Genomic DNA, 18,465 nt, shown 5'->3' with positions numbered 1-18,465 from the left:
ATACGACCACGCGTGTTATGCTTTATATACACTTTGCATGCGTGAAACTCTGCCCATGACCTTATTTCTAGTGTATTCCCCGCCCCTTCTCTTTCAGCGCAGTGGGGGAGCACATGGTGGAAAGACAGCAGGTGCATGCAGAGAGCAGCAACGAGGAGGAAAGCCCGGAGCAAGAAACGTCCTGATCCAGGAGGAGATATAAGGCCTCAAATATGTCCTTTGTAGAGTTTGTGGAGATGGTGGACATCTTGAAGAGGGCCGACTATGATGGGAAGTATGGACCGTACCCAAACCCAAATGTAAGAAAGGCCAAGATCATGACTAATGTTGTGAGAAGTCTGCACAGGACTTTTGGGGTACGACGATCCAAGGAGCAACTGAGGAAATGCTGGTCAGACCTGAAATTGAGGGAGCAGGTTCAGTACAGAAGGATCAGGAAACTTCTTCTAAAAAGTAAGTATTTGTCCTGTGTTCATATTATTATTACTTTCGTGCTGCTCCGTTTGCTTTTCTTTACTGTTGTACAGTTTAAAATGGCAAGTTTGAGGTTCGTGGGCACAGTAATTGTTCGTATTAAACATTGTTCGTTCGACCACTAATACAACGTTTTTGGCAGATGCAGGTTAACTACATTTGTTCATGCCTATTTCTATGAAAAGAAGTTTAGTACATTGTTGTCTAGATGTGTTTGTAACTATAATGAAATGCAAACTTAATTCGGTGTAAGGAGAGGACACTCAGCAGCTGTTTACACATCTGAATGCAGGAGCACTAGTGTGGGACACCAGAACACCCTTTTTATGGTGTCCCACGCAGGTGCTCCAGTAGATACTAGGGGTCTCTCCATGTGTGAAACTTTAACAAAACAGGTTGGAACTCTGCCAAAACAGCAATTTGATGACACTTCCAAGCAATGTTTCATATTACTATTTTTTGTCTCAAATATCTGTGTGCTAAGTATACATTTTTTGTTTTCACATAGGGGAGAAAAGAATCGGGACATCTGAGGACACCACAAACCCCACACCTCCTGAAGAAGGGGAAATCCCCACACACCATGAGGATGTTGATTCCAAGGTGCAGGAAGTGGGCAAAATAGTGACCACAACAGGTCAGTGTCTGAGACCACGGCTTCAGGTAATAGATGTATACCTGCATATTTATAATACATGGTGTGTATTTTTTTTTTAGCTGATGTGGATGTTGTGGAAGAAGAAACTCACTTCAACAGTGCAAGTGTACAGATCCTGATCAGCGAAATAATGGTGTGCAAACGTGAATTAGAGAAGGTTAAGGAAAGCATCAATGATGTTCAAAATTTGGCTTTTACAGGGGTGACATTATCCCATCTGATGAAGGCAAACAGTTGTTGGAAAATCTGATCGTGTGTAAGGGGCATAAGTCTTGGAGAGCAGCCCTCATCCTGGGAAAATTTGCTCTTCTAAAGGTAAAGTGGATGTAAACCCAATTCACAAAATTTGAGCTGGGCACATATATCTGTAGTGTTTCCCTACATTGCTCCAAAGCACTGAGTCCCATGGCTTTCTCCTGCTCCATAGCTCTGTTATCAGCCTGATAACTTCTGACAAGTTCTCCAACACAGGAGATAAAAGCAGCCTGAAGTTTGTGTTGTGGGAGGTTGCAATAAATAGATTAGAGCTGCCCGATTCACAGAATAGCTCTGAGAGTCTTTGCTTATGTGGAGTGGGGTGTGTGCCTTTCCTCCAATCAGCTGTCTTGGCTGTATGTCAAGATTCCACTCCCAGTCCTGAACAGAAAGAGAATATCTCTAACACGAAGTAAGAATTCGAAAGAATATAGAAAGGGGAAGACAGCAGATATACAAGTAAAAATTATGTAGTGTAGTGGAATATTTTAAGCTTCGCCTATAAGCAAATAATTCCGTTGCGCTGAAAATCACAGTCATAGCTTTCTTGTATAATGCTGGGAAAGCGCACTTGTATATCTCCAAGTAACACAGACAGACGCTGGTATTACATTGAGCTTAGCCAAATCCTCTCTAGCAGCATCTGCTCTTTTAATTTATACTGGAAACATGAATAACAAAAGGAAGGTGATGGCTTCAGAATCAGCCAATCAGACACTTGTATTCCTCTAAAAGAACAAATCAGACATGTTTATATTCAAATAGACTTCCAGTAGTGACGTGTGCATATGGTCATGTGCAGAGCCATGCGGCCAGCTTAACACTACTCTGCAGGGCTCTGACCACGACCGTGCGCACATCCCTACAGCTACCACTGACGCGCGCCATACTCTACCATGGCTCAGTGGGCCATAATTTTGTATGGTTATGCTATTGTTCCCATGTACGCAGATCTGTTTGCTAGGAGTGTTAATGCAATCGCCATGAGGTGGCCAGTCTCTTGGTGAGGCATAAACGAACATCCCTGAAAGGGAAAACAGATCTGCCGTGTTCATGAGAAGGTTTCCGCAATCAGCGGTCTTCCACCGACGTCTGTATGTGCGAATATGCTCGCATGAGCGTATTGCAGCAAACCTGACACTGGGGGACATCTGACCACATACATTAATAAAAATTTCCACAACAGTCCCTCCTCTTTGTTATATACTCCCATGTGTCCCTCAATGAATCCTGATCTTCTTCTTACACCTGGAAATGAATCAGTCCTTACAGTCCATAGGAGTCCTTAACCACTTCAATACAGGGCACCTTCCTGCCCAGACCAATTTTCAGCTTTCAGCGCTGTCGCAGTTTGAATAACAATTGCGCGGTCATACAACACTGTACCCAAACTAGATTTTATCATTTTGTTCCCACAAATAGAGCTTTCTTTTGGTGGTATTTGATCACCTCTGCGGTTTTTATTTTTTGCAAAACAAATTAAAAAAGACCGAAAATTTTGAAAAAAATAAAAGTTTTGCTTTTGTTTCTGTTAAAAATTTTTGTAAATAAGTAAGTTTTCTCTTTCACTGATGGGCACTGATAAGACGGCACTGACAGGCACTGATAAGGCGGCACGATGAGGTGGCACCAATGAGCGGGCACTGACGGGCACTGATATGTGGCACTGATGGGCACTGGTAGGCGGCACGGATGGGTGGCACTGATATGCAGCACTGATGGGCATTGATAGGCAGCACTGATGGGCACTCATGGGTGGCACTGGTGGGCACTGATGGGCACTGATAGGCGACACTGATGGGCACTGAAAGGCTGCAAAGATGGGTTCTTATGAGTGGCATTGATGGGCACTGACAGGCGGCACTGCTGGGAACTGATGGGCACTGATAGGTGGCACTGCTGGGCACTGATACACGGCACTGATGCGCGGCACTGATAGGCATCCCTGGTGGCACTGGCAGTGGTAGGCATTGTGAGTGGGCACTGATTTGCAGCTGCCTGGGCATTGATTGGCAGCTGCCTGGGCACAGATTAGTATTTCCCTGGGGGTCTAGGGGGAATACCTGGTGGTCCAGTGTGGATGGCTTCCCTGGTGGTCCTGGGCGGCTTCACTTGTGGTTCTGGGCGGCTTCCCTGGTGGTCCTGGGTGGGATCCGAGGGGGGGCTGTGCTGATAAACAATCAGCACAGACCCCCCTGTCAGGAGAGCAGCCGATCGGCTCTCCTCTACTCATGTCTCTCAGACCACGAGTGAGAAAAAGCCGATCACCGGCTCTTCCTATTTACATCATGATCAGCCGTGATTGGACACGGCTGATCATGTGGTAAAGAGTCTCTGTCAGAGACTCTTTACCTAGATCGGTGTTGCGGGGTGTCAGACTGACACCCTGCAACAACGATTGCCGCAATGCGTGCCCGCCGGGGGGTGAGCAGCAGCTCGATACCCTGAGGACGTCATATGATGCCCAGTCAGGATATTGAAACCACTTTGCCGCCGTCATTCTGCTATATGGCGGGCGGCAAGTGGTTAAAAAGGAAAACACGGCTTGACTTGTAGACTCTATTCTTCAGGAGGGATGACTTTGGCTTCGGGCATCTCATCTCAGTGAGGAAGATGTGGTCATCTGCTCGGGCTCTTTTCACTCATCCAATCAGGCAACAGTAGCACCTCATCATGGCATATAGAAGGAATAGAAACAAAAACAACATGAGTATGTATACCCCTACTTCCTTCAACCATGATCCACTGAAAAATAAAAAAATCTCCAAAGATTCTCAGACCCTTAAAAGGATTCCAACCCTCATTAGCTATAGCTCTGGCTTTGCCTGGCAGGGATCTAACCTTATCCATATGGGCCTGAACTTTGTCACTAGTATGCCCGATCCAGGTACAACAATCTTTACCTATGAATTCACAGAAACCCCCCTTGGATGCCAACAGATAATCATGGGCCATATTTTAATAGAAGGGTCTTGATCTGCCGTTGTTCCTGTGGGTTCTTCCTTGCAGCTTCAACAGTTTCATTGAACATCCTATCCACAATGGATGAGAAATTGTTCAATCGTTTGATAAGCTCAAGCCCCTACCCTGTACAAGCCAGAAACCATGCCCAGACCTGGTTGGGGTTGGTGAACAATTCCTTTCTAGCTCTTCCTGCCATTCTTACCTTCTCTCGTGGCATCAGATCCTCACGATCGGCCGCAACATAAGCTGCTGGGACGAGTTTCACCAGGAAACATGAACCTCTTGCATTAGGGGGAGTTATCTTATAAGCTGTAGACCCGCATAAGTACCAAACTAAAGTTGAAGTACACTTGTGGGCTACCTAGTTGTCCCGATACCCAAACTGGCAAGAACCAGAGCTATTGTTAAAACTGTAACTAATTTTACCCTCTAGGAATGTATAGTTAAGTTCTATTTATTTATTTTTTTATTTCAGTTATTTATATAGCGCCGTCAATTTACGCAGCGCTTTACATATACATTGTACATTCACATCAGTCCCTACCCTCAAGGAGCTTACAATCTAAGGTCCCTAACTCACATTCATACATACTAGAGACAATTTAGACAGAATCCAATTAACCTACCAGCATGTCTTTGGAGTTCTATTGACAAGTGTCTGTTTGGAGTTTTTACTAGTTTTTCAAAATTCCTCATACCAATCTGAACATCATATATAGCATGTACCGCTGTCATCTCTGGGGTACTAAAGCTCGGTGGAGATTCAGAGTAGACCCAGCAATTAGTCCTGTTCACTTTCTTAGCTAGTTGGAGAATACACTTTAAACAATAAGTTGGGATGCTTTTCATCATTACCCTTGTAAAATACACTAAATTAAAAAATATACATAAACAAAGGTACTCCTCATTCTTTGATGTGGTTGAGCAGCTTCTTGCAGTGGCTGGTGTGGATACAGTTGTCTCGTCCCTCAAGCTTCTTTCCAATGACCCAGTCACCTGGTTGGAAAGAATGTAAACCGGTTATTGTGTCAGATTCAAGGAGGAACTCATGAACCCTGTGGTGGACCTTTTGAAGTTCACGTTACAGTGCCTGCACCCACCCCATCAGCTGAGAATGTCGACTGCTGCTTAGTAAAGTACAAACCTGTTTTTGGTTGACCTCAAACCTCTTATGGAGATAACCCAGACATGTGGGAACTCAATGAACCCTTTTTTACCTTTCACCGACTGTGGTCACTTAACCTTTGTGTGTCTTAGCATCTGGGGTGTAATACCTGGATCCATTGACAAAAAACATTCTTAATGTCTGAGATGGGATGGTAAGTAGTGGAAAAGTCCAATGCGTTTCAAAAAATGCATAAAATATAATCTTCATCAGGGACTGTAACCACCTCTGAAAATATAAAATACAGTATAAATATATAGAAAATTACAATGAAACATTCAATACAAAATTGACTTTGGCGTATAACAAACACCTATCAATACCATCAAAAAACTTACATGTCAAATGAATTGGTTTGGAGAAAGTGTTCCCTTCCCGGGTGCAGGTGCGGACCCGGTTTTGGGTGCTCCCAGGGATACAGCCTCCTTCTTGGTATGTGGGCTGTTTTTCACTGGTGGTGTCTTTACTTGGGGTCTCGGTTCTGTCCCCTCAAGACACTACTAGAATCTGTTCAGTTGCACTTTCCAATTTAACTATATAAAACAATTTAATTATAGGCTTCCCCTACTCATTGGCTGAGACCATTCTTTTGGGATTTCCTTCTTAAATGCTCTTGTTGGGTTTTATGCCTTATGGCCTCTCCGTGTGATGAAAGGCCATTACAAACTTTCAGGATGATCTTGGGTGCTGAGGGAACACTTTCTTCAAACCAATTCATTTGACATGTAAGTTTTTTGATGGTATTAATAGGTGTTTGTTATACGTAAATTTTGTATTGAATGTTTCATTGTAATTTTCTACCCAATATATTTATACTGTATTTTACATTTTCAGAGGTGGTTACAGTCCCTGATGAAGATTATATTTTATGCATTTTTCGAAAAGCGTTGGACTTTTCCACTACTTACCATCTTCTGTCATCTGTTTGGATGGTTTTATGAATGTAGTAGCATTTTGCCACTTCTGTCATCATTGTATTATAATGTTTTTCTAAATACATGTATATATGTTTCTCTTGTGGTCTGTTCCATAAGAATTTTATGAATTTTTTTGTATTAATAAAATTATATATTTTTATTAATTTTTTTCTATATTTTTTTGTCAAATTGCCTTAAAAATCCTAGTTTGAGGTTTTTTTCTTCTTTAATTTGTAAGGGATGGTGGCAATTTACACGTCAAACCATGGGAGTCTATTAATTTTCTAAACGTTTGGGATGGGAGCCTCCTTCACCTGGACTGATGGTTGCTGATTTAATCTCCATCAAAGAAAGGAACATGTTGTCCTACTAGGTCACAAACTTGGTTAGAATTAGTAAGGATAGTATTATTAGTTTGAAAACTGTCATTCTTACCATTATCCCCTCATTTTCTTCCTTATTACAAACTGGAGGAAGAGACGCAGGGTTTAGAATGGTGTGGAAAAAAAAAACAATGAAACACTGAAACAGCCCATTATACTTTTACTTTCTTTCAGGTGTGTGTATTTATGCATGTGTACAGCTAAACTCACTGGAACTGAAAAAGATACTTATAAACAAGAGGTATTACTCTATCCTTCATCTTTAACCTTCAAAGAAAGGCAAAAAATACAACATTCGTGTACATTGGTAAATTGTCACTTGACATGCCTCAAAACCGACAACAACAAAACCTTCTGTAATTCTTAGTTTCACATTCCTACAAAAATACAACGGCCAAGACATGTAGGATTGCCGCTGCGGTGGGTTCTAACATATTCATATTACTACATACAAACAATGAGAAGACTAAAACATGAGACAAACATTTAGATACAAATGTGAGGGAGATATTTCATAGTTTCCAAAACAGAAATAAAAAACAATCAGACGGAATACTGCCTTCACTCTTTTAGCAATAGAAAAAGATACAATGGGAAAAACACGAGAGCATCTCAAAAACCTTGCATGGGCCAGCCACACAAAGTTGAAAAACAGGCGTGAGAATTTTAAACACACAAGCGTGTACTACACATCCAAGCCACTCATTAAAGATTTCTGAAGCCACAACTGAGCTACTTCCAAGTAGCTACTTCCAAAGTCTCCTACCTCCAGACATCAAAACCACCTACAAAGGAATACACCTTACTGTACCCTCTGACCATATATGCCAATCTTTAAGGGGTCTAATGGCCTTAGCCCCATACCCAGATTCCATGTACTATGCAGCTATCTGACTAGGGTGCCTGGTTCCCACCCCTGCATGGACGGCCCATTGCCCATACTATTCAAATCGCTTTCTTTGGCGGGCTCTGCGTCCATAGAACCCTTCGCTTTACTTTCGGAGCGGTTATTGTCTGCGCCTTTATCACTATAACCGATCCCCGGATTTCCGATTATTATACACAGCCTGACCGGGGCTGCCAGAAACTGCTCCTCACGTTATGCTAATACAATCGCACACCGGATTTATTTATTGATATACACCGCCCGACCGGTCTCACCATATACAGCCCTATAACATGTTCGTCAGACAACTACAAAGCACGATGAAATCCTCCACTATTCAAAACAATATTATGGCTTCTATCTGTACCTAGATGTTACAACAATAACGTGGCTGCCTCCCGTTTACTCTTTACCCAGAACTGTATTACAGTATAAAACTTCGCAAAACAACTGGAATTAAATTAAAAAACCAAAGTGATTTCCATCACGTCCCTTTGTCCACATGCTTGTTTCAAAAGACCCCAAGGCCTTACCACAAACTTCCTGTTGATACATCACATCCTGCAAAGAACTTCCTGTTCTCTGCTCAGCTCTTAAAACCTATCCAACTGGTTTATTTACATATCAATGGACAGGAAGGGGAAGGAGGAGGGGAAGCCCGGCTTCCTTGAAATCCATATTATGTCTATCAAGACACAAAAAAATAGTTATGGCAACACATACCACCTCTGGACTTTATAAGAGAATATAGGAAATTTCAACATCTCTAAAAGCCTTTTGTCCAGGAAAGGGTAAAATAAACTCCCCCCACATTGCAAATGGGAGGAAATCCCCCTCGACTCCTGTGTCCCCTGGGTAATCAAACCCCAAGTTTTGAGATCAAAATACCGCACAACAACAACACAACCAAAGCCAAAATCTGAAACTCCTGCAAAAAGATGACTCACCCTCACTAAATGCTGAAACCTGGCCCAAAAACAGAGCAATTCCACCCAAAAGCAAAACACAGCAGACACGAAATGGCAGTTGCAACAAACTAAAATTAGACCATGAGAAAATGATGGATGAAATCCAGACTACAACAAAATGATCGAGGAAAGTCGGGCAACAACAAAATGGTGGATAAAATCCTGACTACAACAAAATGGCCAACGAAAGCTGAACCACTGCAAAATGGTGGCATTAACACATGAAATGCAGTCGCTGACCTTGCCAAAACCAGCACAAACCGAGATATCTTTACCAGAAAAAATAGATGTAATCTACGTGTTGGTCCCATACATAGGTAATTATCACAATTAAAACATTTCTGTTTCTCATATACATCACAAACTTATTATACAACATATGCCCCGTACATACGGTCGGACATTGATCGGACAGTCCGACAAAAAATCAGTAGATGTTGGCTCAAACTTGTTTTGCATACACACAGTCGCACAAAGTTGTCGGAATTTCCAAACGCCAAGAACGCGGTGACGTACACCACGTACGACGAGAATATAAAAGGGCAGTTCAGTACCAAGCGCGGCACCCTTTGGGCTCCTTTTGCTAATCTCGTGTTAGTAAAAGTTTGGTGAGAGACGATTCACGCTTTTTCAGACTTGTGGTTTTCAGTTGGTTTTTCTGGTGTTCAGTTTGTGCTTGTGGGTTTGTATCTGTTCTTCAGTGCATGCAGCGAGTTACCATTGACTTTGTCATTGTGTTCTTGGCGAGGAGGAGTTCATGGACCAAGAATTGGTTGCTCCAGCGTGACCAGTTCTGTCACATGCCTTTGCTCTGTGAGAATAATCCTGACGATTTCAGGAATTTTCTCTGGATGACGGACCCCGTATTTCATCGTTTGTTGGCTTTGCTGACCCCTTATATTAGCAGGCAGGATACCTGCATGAGGCAAGCCATCACTGCGGAGCAGAGGCTAGTCACCACCCTGCGGTACTTGGCGACGGGGAGAAGCCTGTAGGACCTCAAGTTCTCGACAGGCATCTCCCCCCAGGCTCTGGGGATCATTATCCCGGAGACCTGTTCTGCCATCATTCAGGTCCTGCAGAAGGACTATATTAAGGTAAGATTTTTATCCTTTAACATCACATTTTATTGTGTAGAATGTTTGCTAATGTATTGTATTTCTTTCCTCATTCCCTAATTACCATGATTGTAATATGCTGTAAATGTTCCCTTTGTCCTCATGCATGCTGGATTTTTATGTTATTTTTTGTCCTTCATACATATTTGCCTTCATTTACTTCCCCAACATGCTCTCCTGGGCCTATTTTCACCTCGTGTAGTCACTTAACAATGTATTTTTCAGCTCCATAGTAGTGCTTTACCCTAAACACCTCCTAAAATGTGTAAAATTGTGATTTGTGCTTTAAATTCAGGCAGAGTGCCAGAGTATTTTTTGGGGGTCCCAAAATCATTTGGAACCCTCCCTCCCCCCTACTGCCAACTCAGCTGATACCAATCCTCTATCTATCCTCAATCCTCTATCTGCTGACTTTGCCAAACCCATACACACTATACCCACCTCTTTTGTGGTCATATTTATGGATGAATTCCCCAAAGCATGTAGTGCAAGGGCCTGCCTGAATACTTTCAAATGGTAATGTTCAAAGTTTTTGTATCCTATTATTATCTTGATAGGTAATAGCAGAATGTAAAAATGTGCTAAAACGTGTACAGTGTGTATTTATCTCTTTGTATTATGACACTTCTTACCTATCCAGTGGGCTGCCAATAGCGTAAGTAAGGAGGGGCTGGCCAAAGTAATATACATTATTTATGCATTCAGCTCTCAATGAAGTGGACAGGGTTACCTGTCCAAAACATCCCCCCCCCCATAAAATGTCTAAAATGGCCCATGAGAGGGGGGGGGAGGAATCTGATAGGTGGACCTTATATCTTTGTCTTTAAATACTCCCTAAAATAAATGTTATACTGATGTTGGCCAAGAATGTTTGTGTCTAATCTGCTTTCCATGTTTATTTGCAAAATGATTATTTTTTTTTCTTGTTTGACTCCACAGTTTCCTTCCAACCCACAGGAATGGAAGACTGTGGCCTCCCACTTTGCCCAGCGGTGGGACTTTCCTAACTGCGGAGGGGAAATTGATGGGAAACACGTTCACATAATCCCACCACCCAACTCGGGGTCATACTATTACAACTACAAGGGTTTCAATAGTATTGTGATGTTGGCGGTGGTGTCTGCTACTTACGAGTTCCTGTATGTGGACGTGGAGAAGAATGGCCGGATGTCAGATGGTGGAGTCATTGCCCACACGGAGTTCTACAGGCATCTCCAGAATGGCAGCTTGGACTTGCCACCTCCAGAAGACAATGCGTAAGGACTCCCATTCGTCTTTGTTGTAGATGAAGCGTTTGTGATGGGGGACCATCTTATGCGGCCATTCCCTATGAGGACCCTCACCCCGGACCAGAGGGTTTTTAATTACCAGCTGGCCAGAGCCAGAAGAGTGGTGGAGAACACGTTTGGAATAATGGCCAGCCGGTTCCGCCTATTTCTTACACTGATACACATGGCGGAATATAAACTCAATCACATCATCCTGGCTTGCTGTGTTCTCCACAACTTTTTTAGGGAGAAATTCTGTGAACTATGCTGGCTCAGTTGGGCCTGAAGCCGGAATTAATCTAAATGAACCAACCCTGACGGCACTTGAAGCTGGCTGTCCTGGCTTGCCCCCCCCCAGAGTACCTGCAAGGTCCGTCTAAGATACATGGAATACTTTGCAGGTAGGGGGGCCATCGATATGCCAGACAATGTCTGAGACATTTCTTAAATAAAAAAATGTGTTAAACTGAACAAATATTAGCTTAGATTTACTGCTTGTCTTTCTTTTAGCTGACCCTAACTGAAATTTGGGGAGTCCTGAAATGGCGTAATTGTGTAAAATTAAAAAGCAGTGTTGGGTGTTATTTACTAAAGGCAAAAACACTTTGCACTACAAGTGCACTTGAGACTGCACAGAAACTGCACTTGTGGTGCAAAGTGGCTTTGCCTTTAGTAAATAACCCCCATTGTCACTGAAAACACCAACTTTACAACCAAAAAATGCTTTTGAGCAATGAAAGAAGAAGCCACACATTGTTGATTTTCAATCTTTTTAATCAAAGCACAATCACATGTGCATTTATTAAAGGTTTTTAAAGCAAACCAACATGTTTGTTGTATAACAATTTTTTAGGTGACATTAAAAGTAGAAATGTCCTTTTAAGGTAAAACAGGCATGTTTAAAAACAACAAGAAATACACAAATCTGGAACTTACAAAGTTCAACTTTTGTAGAAATTGAAGGCAATATCAGACATGAGTATTTATAAACTGTGTTTGATATTGTTTTCAGATGGGGTGAAGTCACCCCTGGAAAAGCCAAATTTTGAAAATGCACACAAATTGCTGATTGTCAACATGTGCTAGATGCCAACATGGGGGATCAATGGACGTGTTTTGTGGGTTCAACCCCTACCTCTCAGCTATTTATTATTGAGGAAGGGGTTGCACCCCCAAAACGTGTACATTGATCTTCCATGATGGCAGATAGCACATGTTGACACACTGTGTGCATCTTCAAAATTTGGCTTTTCTAGAATATGTCTAAAAATGTGCAAAACATTTTCAGAAAAACAAAGCAGAAAAAAGTAAGGGATTTCGAGGGGTTTTAAACTCTCCCTAAAACATCAATGATGTTCTTCATTTTGTTTTGAACATCATTGATGTTTTGCTTGATGTTTTTCAAGTCCCTATTATACCCCATGATCTCCCCGATCGGGATCTGGGCACTTTCACTGGTGAAATGACCTTCATCCACAACATCACGATCACCTAAAAATATAGAAATAAAAAAAAAAAACCCAAGTATTATAAGTATGCAGGCATCCATCTCTTGGCTTTGGGGGATTTCCCCTTCTTCCTGAGGTGGGGGTCTGTTGTCTCCTCTGATGAGTGGTGTCCTCCAAGTCTTTTCTCCCCTATGTAAAAAAAAATAAGTATACTAATAAGCACACAGATATTTGATGGCAGAAATAGGAATATGAAACATTGCTTGGAAGTGGGGTACAACTGTCTGTTTTGGCAGAGTTCCAAGATGAAGAAATATTGTTTTCCTTTGTCAAGCTTGAATACTTACCTGTTTTGTACAAGCTTCACAGATGGAGACACCCCTATAGTATACACTGGAGCACCTGTGTGGGACCCCCTAATAAAAAGGGTGTTCTTGTGTCCCACACTAGTGCTCCAGCATCCAGATGTGTAAACAGCTGCTGAGTGTCATCTCCTTACACAGAATCTAGTTTGCATTTCATTCCAGTTACAAACCCATCTAGACACCAAAATTATTTTAAGAGAAGTAGGCCAGAAAAAATGTATTGAACTGCATCTGGACAAAACATGGTGTTTTATTGGCCGAACAAACAATGTTTCCTACGAACGAATAATGTGTCCATGAACATGAAAGTTGCCATTTTAAACTGTACAACAGTAAAGAAAAGGACATGGAGCAGCACGAACGTTATAAAAATAACGAATAGGAACACAGGACAACAACTTACTTTTTTGAAGCACTCCTGATCTTTCTATACTGATCGTGCTCCCTTAATTTGAGGTCCGACCACCGCTTCCTCAGTTGATCCTTGGATCGCCGTACCCCAAAATTACGGTGCAGACTCTTCATAACTTTCGCCATGATCTTGGCCTTTCTCACATTGGGGTTGGGGTAAGGTCCATACTTCCCGTCATAGTCGGCCTTTTTCAATATGTCCACCATCTCCACCATCTCTACAAAGGCCATATTTGAGGCCTTAAATCATCTCCTCCAGGATCGTGATGTTTCTGGCTCCAGGCTTTCCTTCTCCTCCTCGTTGCTGTAATTAGCATGCACCTGTTGTGTCTCCACCATGTGCTCTTCCCCACTGCGCCGAACGAGAAGGGGCGGGGAATAGACTAGAAAGAACGTCAGGGGCGGGCAGAGTTTCACGCATGCGCAATGTATATAAAGCATAACACACGAGCCTAGTACGTACGATCTGTGAGCGGAGAAAGGAGTATCGGAAGCGCCGATCGTGATAACGAAGGTAACATTTAAACTTGGGCCTATACTGCTTAGCGATTGAGGCCTATATTGGGACAAGATTAGGAGACTTTAGCCTGACATTAGGGTTTGTCTTGTGTATTGCAGATAAAATGGATGGCTTAAATGACCACAACTTCCTCCCCCTGTTCATAGAAAAGTACAGGGAGCTGCCCTGTCTATGGCAGGTCAAACACCCGCATTATAATCATAAAAAAAGAGGCAGGCAGCACTGGAGAAACTGCTGGAGTTGGTGAAGCCGGTAGTCCCCACAGCAGCCATCCCCTATTTAAAAGCCAAAATTGGTGGCCTGAGGAGCACTTATCTTAGGGAGTGCAAGAAGGTACAGGATTCCCAGAGATCCGGAGCTGCAGCAGATGACATTTATGTCCCCAGGCTGTGGTACTATAAGAGACTGCGATTTCTGTCAGACCAGACTGAAGTCAGGGAATCCCTCTCAACTTTTCCTTCCACTCTTCCTTCCTTCCACCCCAGTTGAGGCTTCCGATGTCCAACCTGAGACTTCCAGCCAGGAAGAAGTGGAGGAGCCCATCTTGAGCCAGGTATAGCATTGATCTACAGATTTCTGGTCAATAAATAAATGATGTTTACTAGATGTTATTACTGTTCACTAATTGCTGATTTTATAAAGTGTTTTACATATCAATAGACAGTAGTGGGCAAAAATAATTGGGACAAGAATGAAAAATGCTGGGCTCAGAATGATAATCTGTTATATTTGTTAACATTCAATTTGCAACAGTCATGAGATGAAAATTGTGTGTGATTGATGAAGAAAAAACTAAAACTATGTCCCTTTTTCATACACAGGAAGACCTCAGCCAGAAGGAGGCTGTGGAATGTGGCACACAGGAGGAGGCGGGGGTTAGTGGCAGCCAGGAGGAAGCCGGGGTTAGTGGCAGCCAGGAGGAGGCCGGGCTCAGTAGGAGCCTCACAGAATCGCAGGTTCCTCCCCTCCGCCTTCCAAACAAAAGACCCAGGAAGGGGAGTAACGTGGAGGATTCAGCAGTCAGGCTGATTCAGGAGGCTTCCGCATCCCTCGGAACCACCCCCACTCGTGAAGAGGTCTTTGCCTCCATGGTTGCCACAAAACTGCAGGACATGCAGGAGGGCCAATGCCTCATGTGTGAGGAAATTATTTATAAAACATTAAATAAGGGGTTGAGGGGCGAAATCACACCCAATACCCACCTGAGTGAGTTGGACCATCCTCCTCCTCCTCCTGCCACAACTCCACCACCACAGACACAGTGTGGAAGGAAGCGTGGAAGGAAGACAAGAGAGTGAAGGCCCTGGGTTCAGTCTGGTCTGACAAAAGATGCAGGCTCTTGTATGACCACAGCCTGGAGACATACATGTCATCTGCTGCTGTTCATGATCTCTTGGACTTCTGGACCAGATTGTACTCTCTTATATATGGACTCCTCAGGCTACCAATTTTGCTGTAAAATAATTGATGTGTGCCCTGGGGGCCAAAGGCTTCGCCAATTTCTGCAGTTTCTTCAGCGTTGCCTCACTCTTTCTTTGGTTAGCACCTCTTGATAAGTTTTTGGTTTGATTTATTATATTCGCCTATGTGTGTTTTCCTTCAAAAAGGACAGTTTGTTTGTGAGGAGGCAGGTACATTTCAAAAATACAATGTGAAATTAACAAGAGACACCAACACCAAGCAACCTCCTTGAGATTAAATAATACAAGATAGGGTATACAAAAAAAGGGTTTGGGGACCCGGGTCTTGCCCCAGGGGACATGTATCAATGCAAAAAAAAGTTTTAAAAACAGGCGTTTTTTCAGGAGCAGTGATTTTAATGATGCTTAACCACTTCAATACCAGGCACTTAGACACCTTCCCGCCCAGGCCAATTTTTAGCTTTCAGCGCTGTCGCAATTTGAATGACAATTACGCAGTCATACTACACTGTACCCAAACAAATTTTTTATCATTTTGTTCCCACAAATAGAGCTTTCTTTTGGTGGTATTTGATCACCTCTGCGGTTTTTATTTTTTGCGCAACAAATAAAAAAAGACTGAAAATTTCGAAAAAAAAACAAGTTTTTCTTTGTTTCTGTTAAAATTTTTTGTAAATAAGCACATTTTCTCCTTCAATGATGGGCTCTGATATGGCTGCACTGACGGGCACTGATACAGCAGCACTGATGGGCACCGATGAGGTGGCACCAATGAGGTGGCACTGATGAGGTGGCACTGACGGGCACTGATGATGGGCACTGATAGGCAGCACTGATGGGCACTGGTAGTTGGCACTGACGGGCACTGATAGGTGGCACTGGTATGCGGCACTGATGGGCCCTCATAGGTGGCACCGATGGGCACTCATAGGCAGCACTGGTGGGCACTCATAGGCGGCACTGATGGGCACTTGTATGTGGCATTGATTGGTACATATGGGTGGTACTGATGGGTACTTATGGGTGGCACTAATGTGTGGCACTGATGGGCACTGATAGGTGGGCACTGATGGGCACAGATGGGCACTGACAGGTGGCACCGATGGGCAATGACAGGTGGCACCGATGGGCAAATTGGCATATTGGGGGCATTGCTGGAACATAATGGTGCCAATCAGTGCCCATTTGTGGGCACTGATTGGCACAGATTGGGCACATTGGGCACATGTGGATGGCCATGGGGTACATACCTGGCCATCCACATGTTGCCCCTTCCCTGGTGGTCCTAGTGGCGATCCCTGGTGGTCCAGTGTGGTGATCTGAGGGGGGGGCTGCGCTGATAAACAATCAGCGCAGACCCCCCTGTCAGGAGAACCTCCAATCGGCTCTCCTCTACTCGCGTCTGTCAGACGCGAGTGAGGAAAAGCCAATCAATGGCTCTTCCCATTGACAGCGTGATCAGCCGTGATTGGACACGGCTGATCATGTGGTAAAGAGCCTCCGCCAGAGGCTCTTTACCAAGATTGGTGGAGCGGTGTGTCAAGCTGACACACTGCTCCACTGATCGCCACCATGCGCACCCCCGGGGGCGCGCGGCAGCATGTTATCCTGCTGGACATCATATGACGCCCAGTCAGGATAACGGAACCACTTCCAGGACGTCAATCGGCTATAGGGCGGGCGGGAAGTGGTTAAAGTGAAAAAAAGTTAAATATTTCTTTAAATATTGTACCTGGGGGGTGTCTATAGTATGCCTGTAAAGTGGCATGTGTTTCCCATGCTTAGAACAGTCCCTGCACAAAATGACATTTTTAAAGTAATAAAAGTCATTTAAAACTGCTTACAGCTTTAACGTAAGTGAGATAAACGGCATGGGTACCCCCCAGTCCATTACCAGGCCCTTTGGGTCTTGTATGGATATTAAAGGGAACCCCCACCCAAATTAAAAAAAGGAAAGGCGTGGGGCCCCTGGCCCTCTGAACAGCAGTATACAGGCGGTACAAACAAGACAGGGACTGTAGGTTTGTTGTTAAGTAGAATCTTTTTGTAATTTTGAACTGGTACATTTTTAAAGTGTTTAGCTCCAGCCAAAAAATCTATTTTAAGCTTTTTGGAAAACATAGGGAAGGGTTATCACCCCTGTGACATTTGTTTTGCTGTCCATGCTCCTCTTCAGAAGATTTCACCTCACTTTCTGTCCCAATGACAAATGTTTTTTGAAAATTTGAGGTTTTTAGTGAAACAAGGATTGTTGCTAAAGCATCAGTGGAAAGGAGAAAAGTTTTTCCCATATTAACTCTTACAGGAGAGAATTTCCCTTCCTAGGGGTAGATTTCATCTCACTTCCTGTTGTCTCCTTCCGTTTGCAAGAAGGAGTCGTTTGTAAGTTGGATGTTTGAAAGTAGGGGCCTGCCCTATATACTCTGCAGAAATTGGGGCCTTAGGTGTTGGTGTTGCCACAACAACGTAAGCCCTCATAGGGCCCTGCTGTGAAATATTAGATCAAGAATTGTAATTACATGCCCCTGTTGAACAGGGTCAGAAAAACTGGGCCTTTGGTGATGGTGGTGGTGGTGTTGGTGCCACAACACTGTAAGTCCTCACAGTTACTCTTGGTGGGTGCTGGAAAGGGCCCTGCTGTGAAATATTAGATCAAGAATTGTAATTACATGCACTTGTTGAACAGGGGCAGAAAAATTGGGCCTTTGGTGGTGGTGTTGGTGCTGGTGCCACAACACTGTAAGTCCTCACAGTTACTCTTGGTGGGCGCAGAAACGGGCCCTGCTGTGAAATATTAGATCAAGAATTGTAAGTACATGTCCCTGTTGAACAGGGGCTGAAAAATTGGGCCTTAGGCACTGGTGCTGGTGCCACAACACTGCAACCCCTCACAGATACTCTAGTTGGAGCGCAGGAACGAGCCCTGCTGCAAAGTATTGCATCAAAAATTGTAATTACATGCCCCTGTTAAACAGGGGCTGAAAAATTGGGCCTTAGCGACTGGTGGCGGCGCCCAGAACCAAAAATATTCTTACAAGCTATCAGCATGATCATTGAGGAGGAAGAGGATAAACACTCAGCATAACAGGATAGTCACTCAGCATCAGCATAGGAAGTCTTGAAGGAATCTGACATTTCAAAAAAATTATTCGGTTACATCAGCCTCAGGTGCTTGGTATCTGGTGGTGATCCAAGACTGATTCATTTTTATGAAGGTCAGTCGATCGGCCGAATCGGTGGACAG

Source organism: Aquarana catesbeiana, linkage group LG04 (assembly GCF_042186555.1).
Source record: "Aquarana catesbeiana isolate 2022-GZ linkage group LG04, ASM4218655v1, whole genome shotgun sequence".
Classification (NCBI taxonomy): Eukaryota; Metazoa; Chordata; class Amphibia; order Anura; family Ranidae; genus Aquarana; species Aquarana catesbeiana.
Note: the sequence above shows the minus strand (reverse complement) of the source record.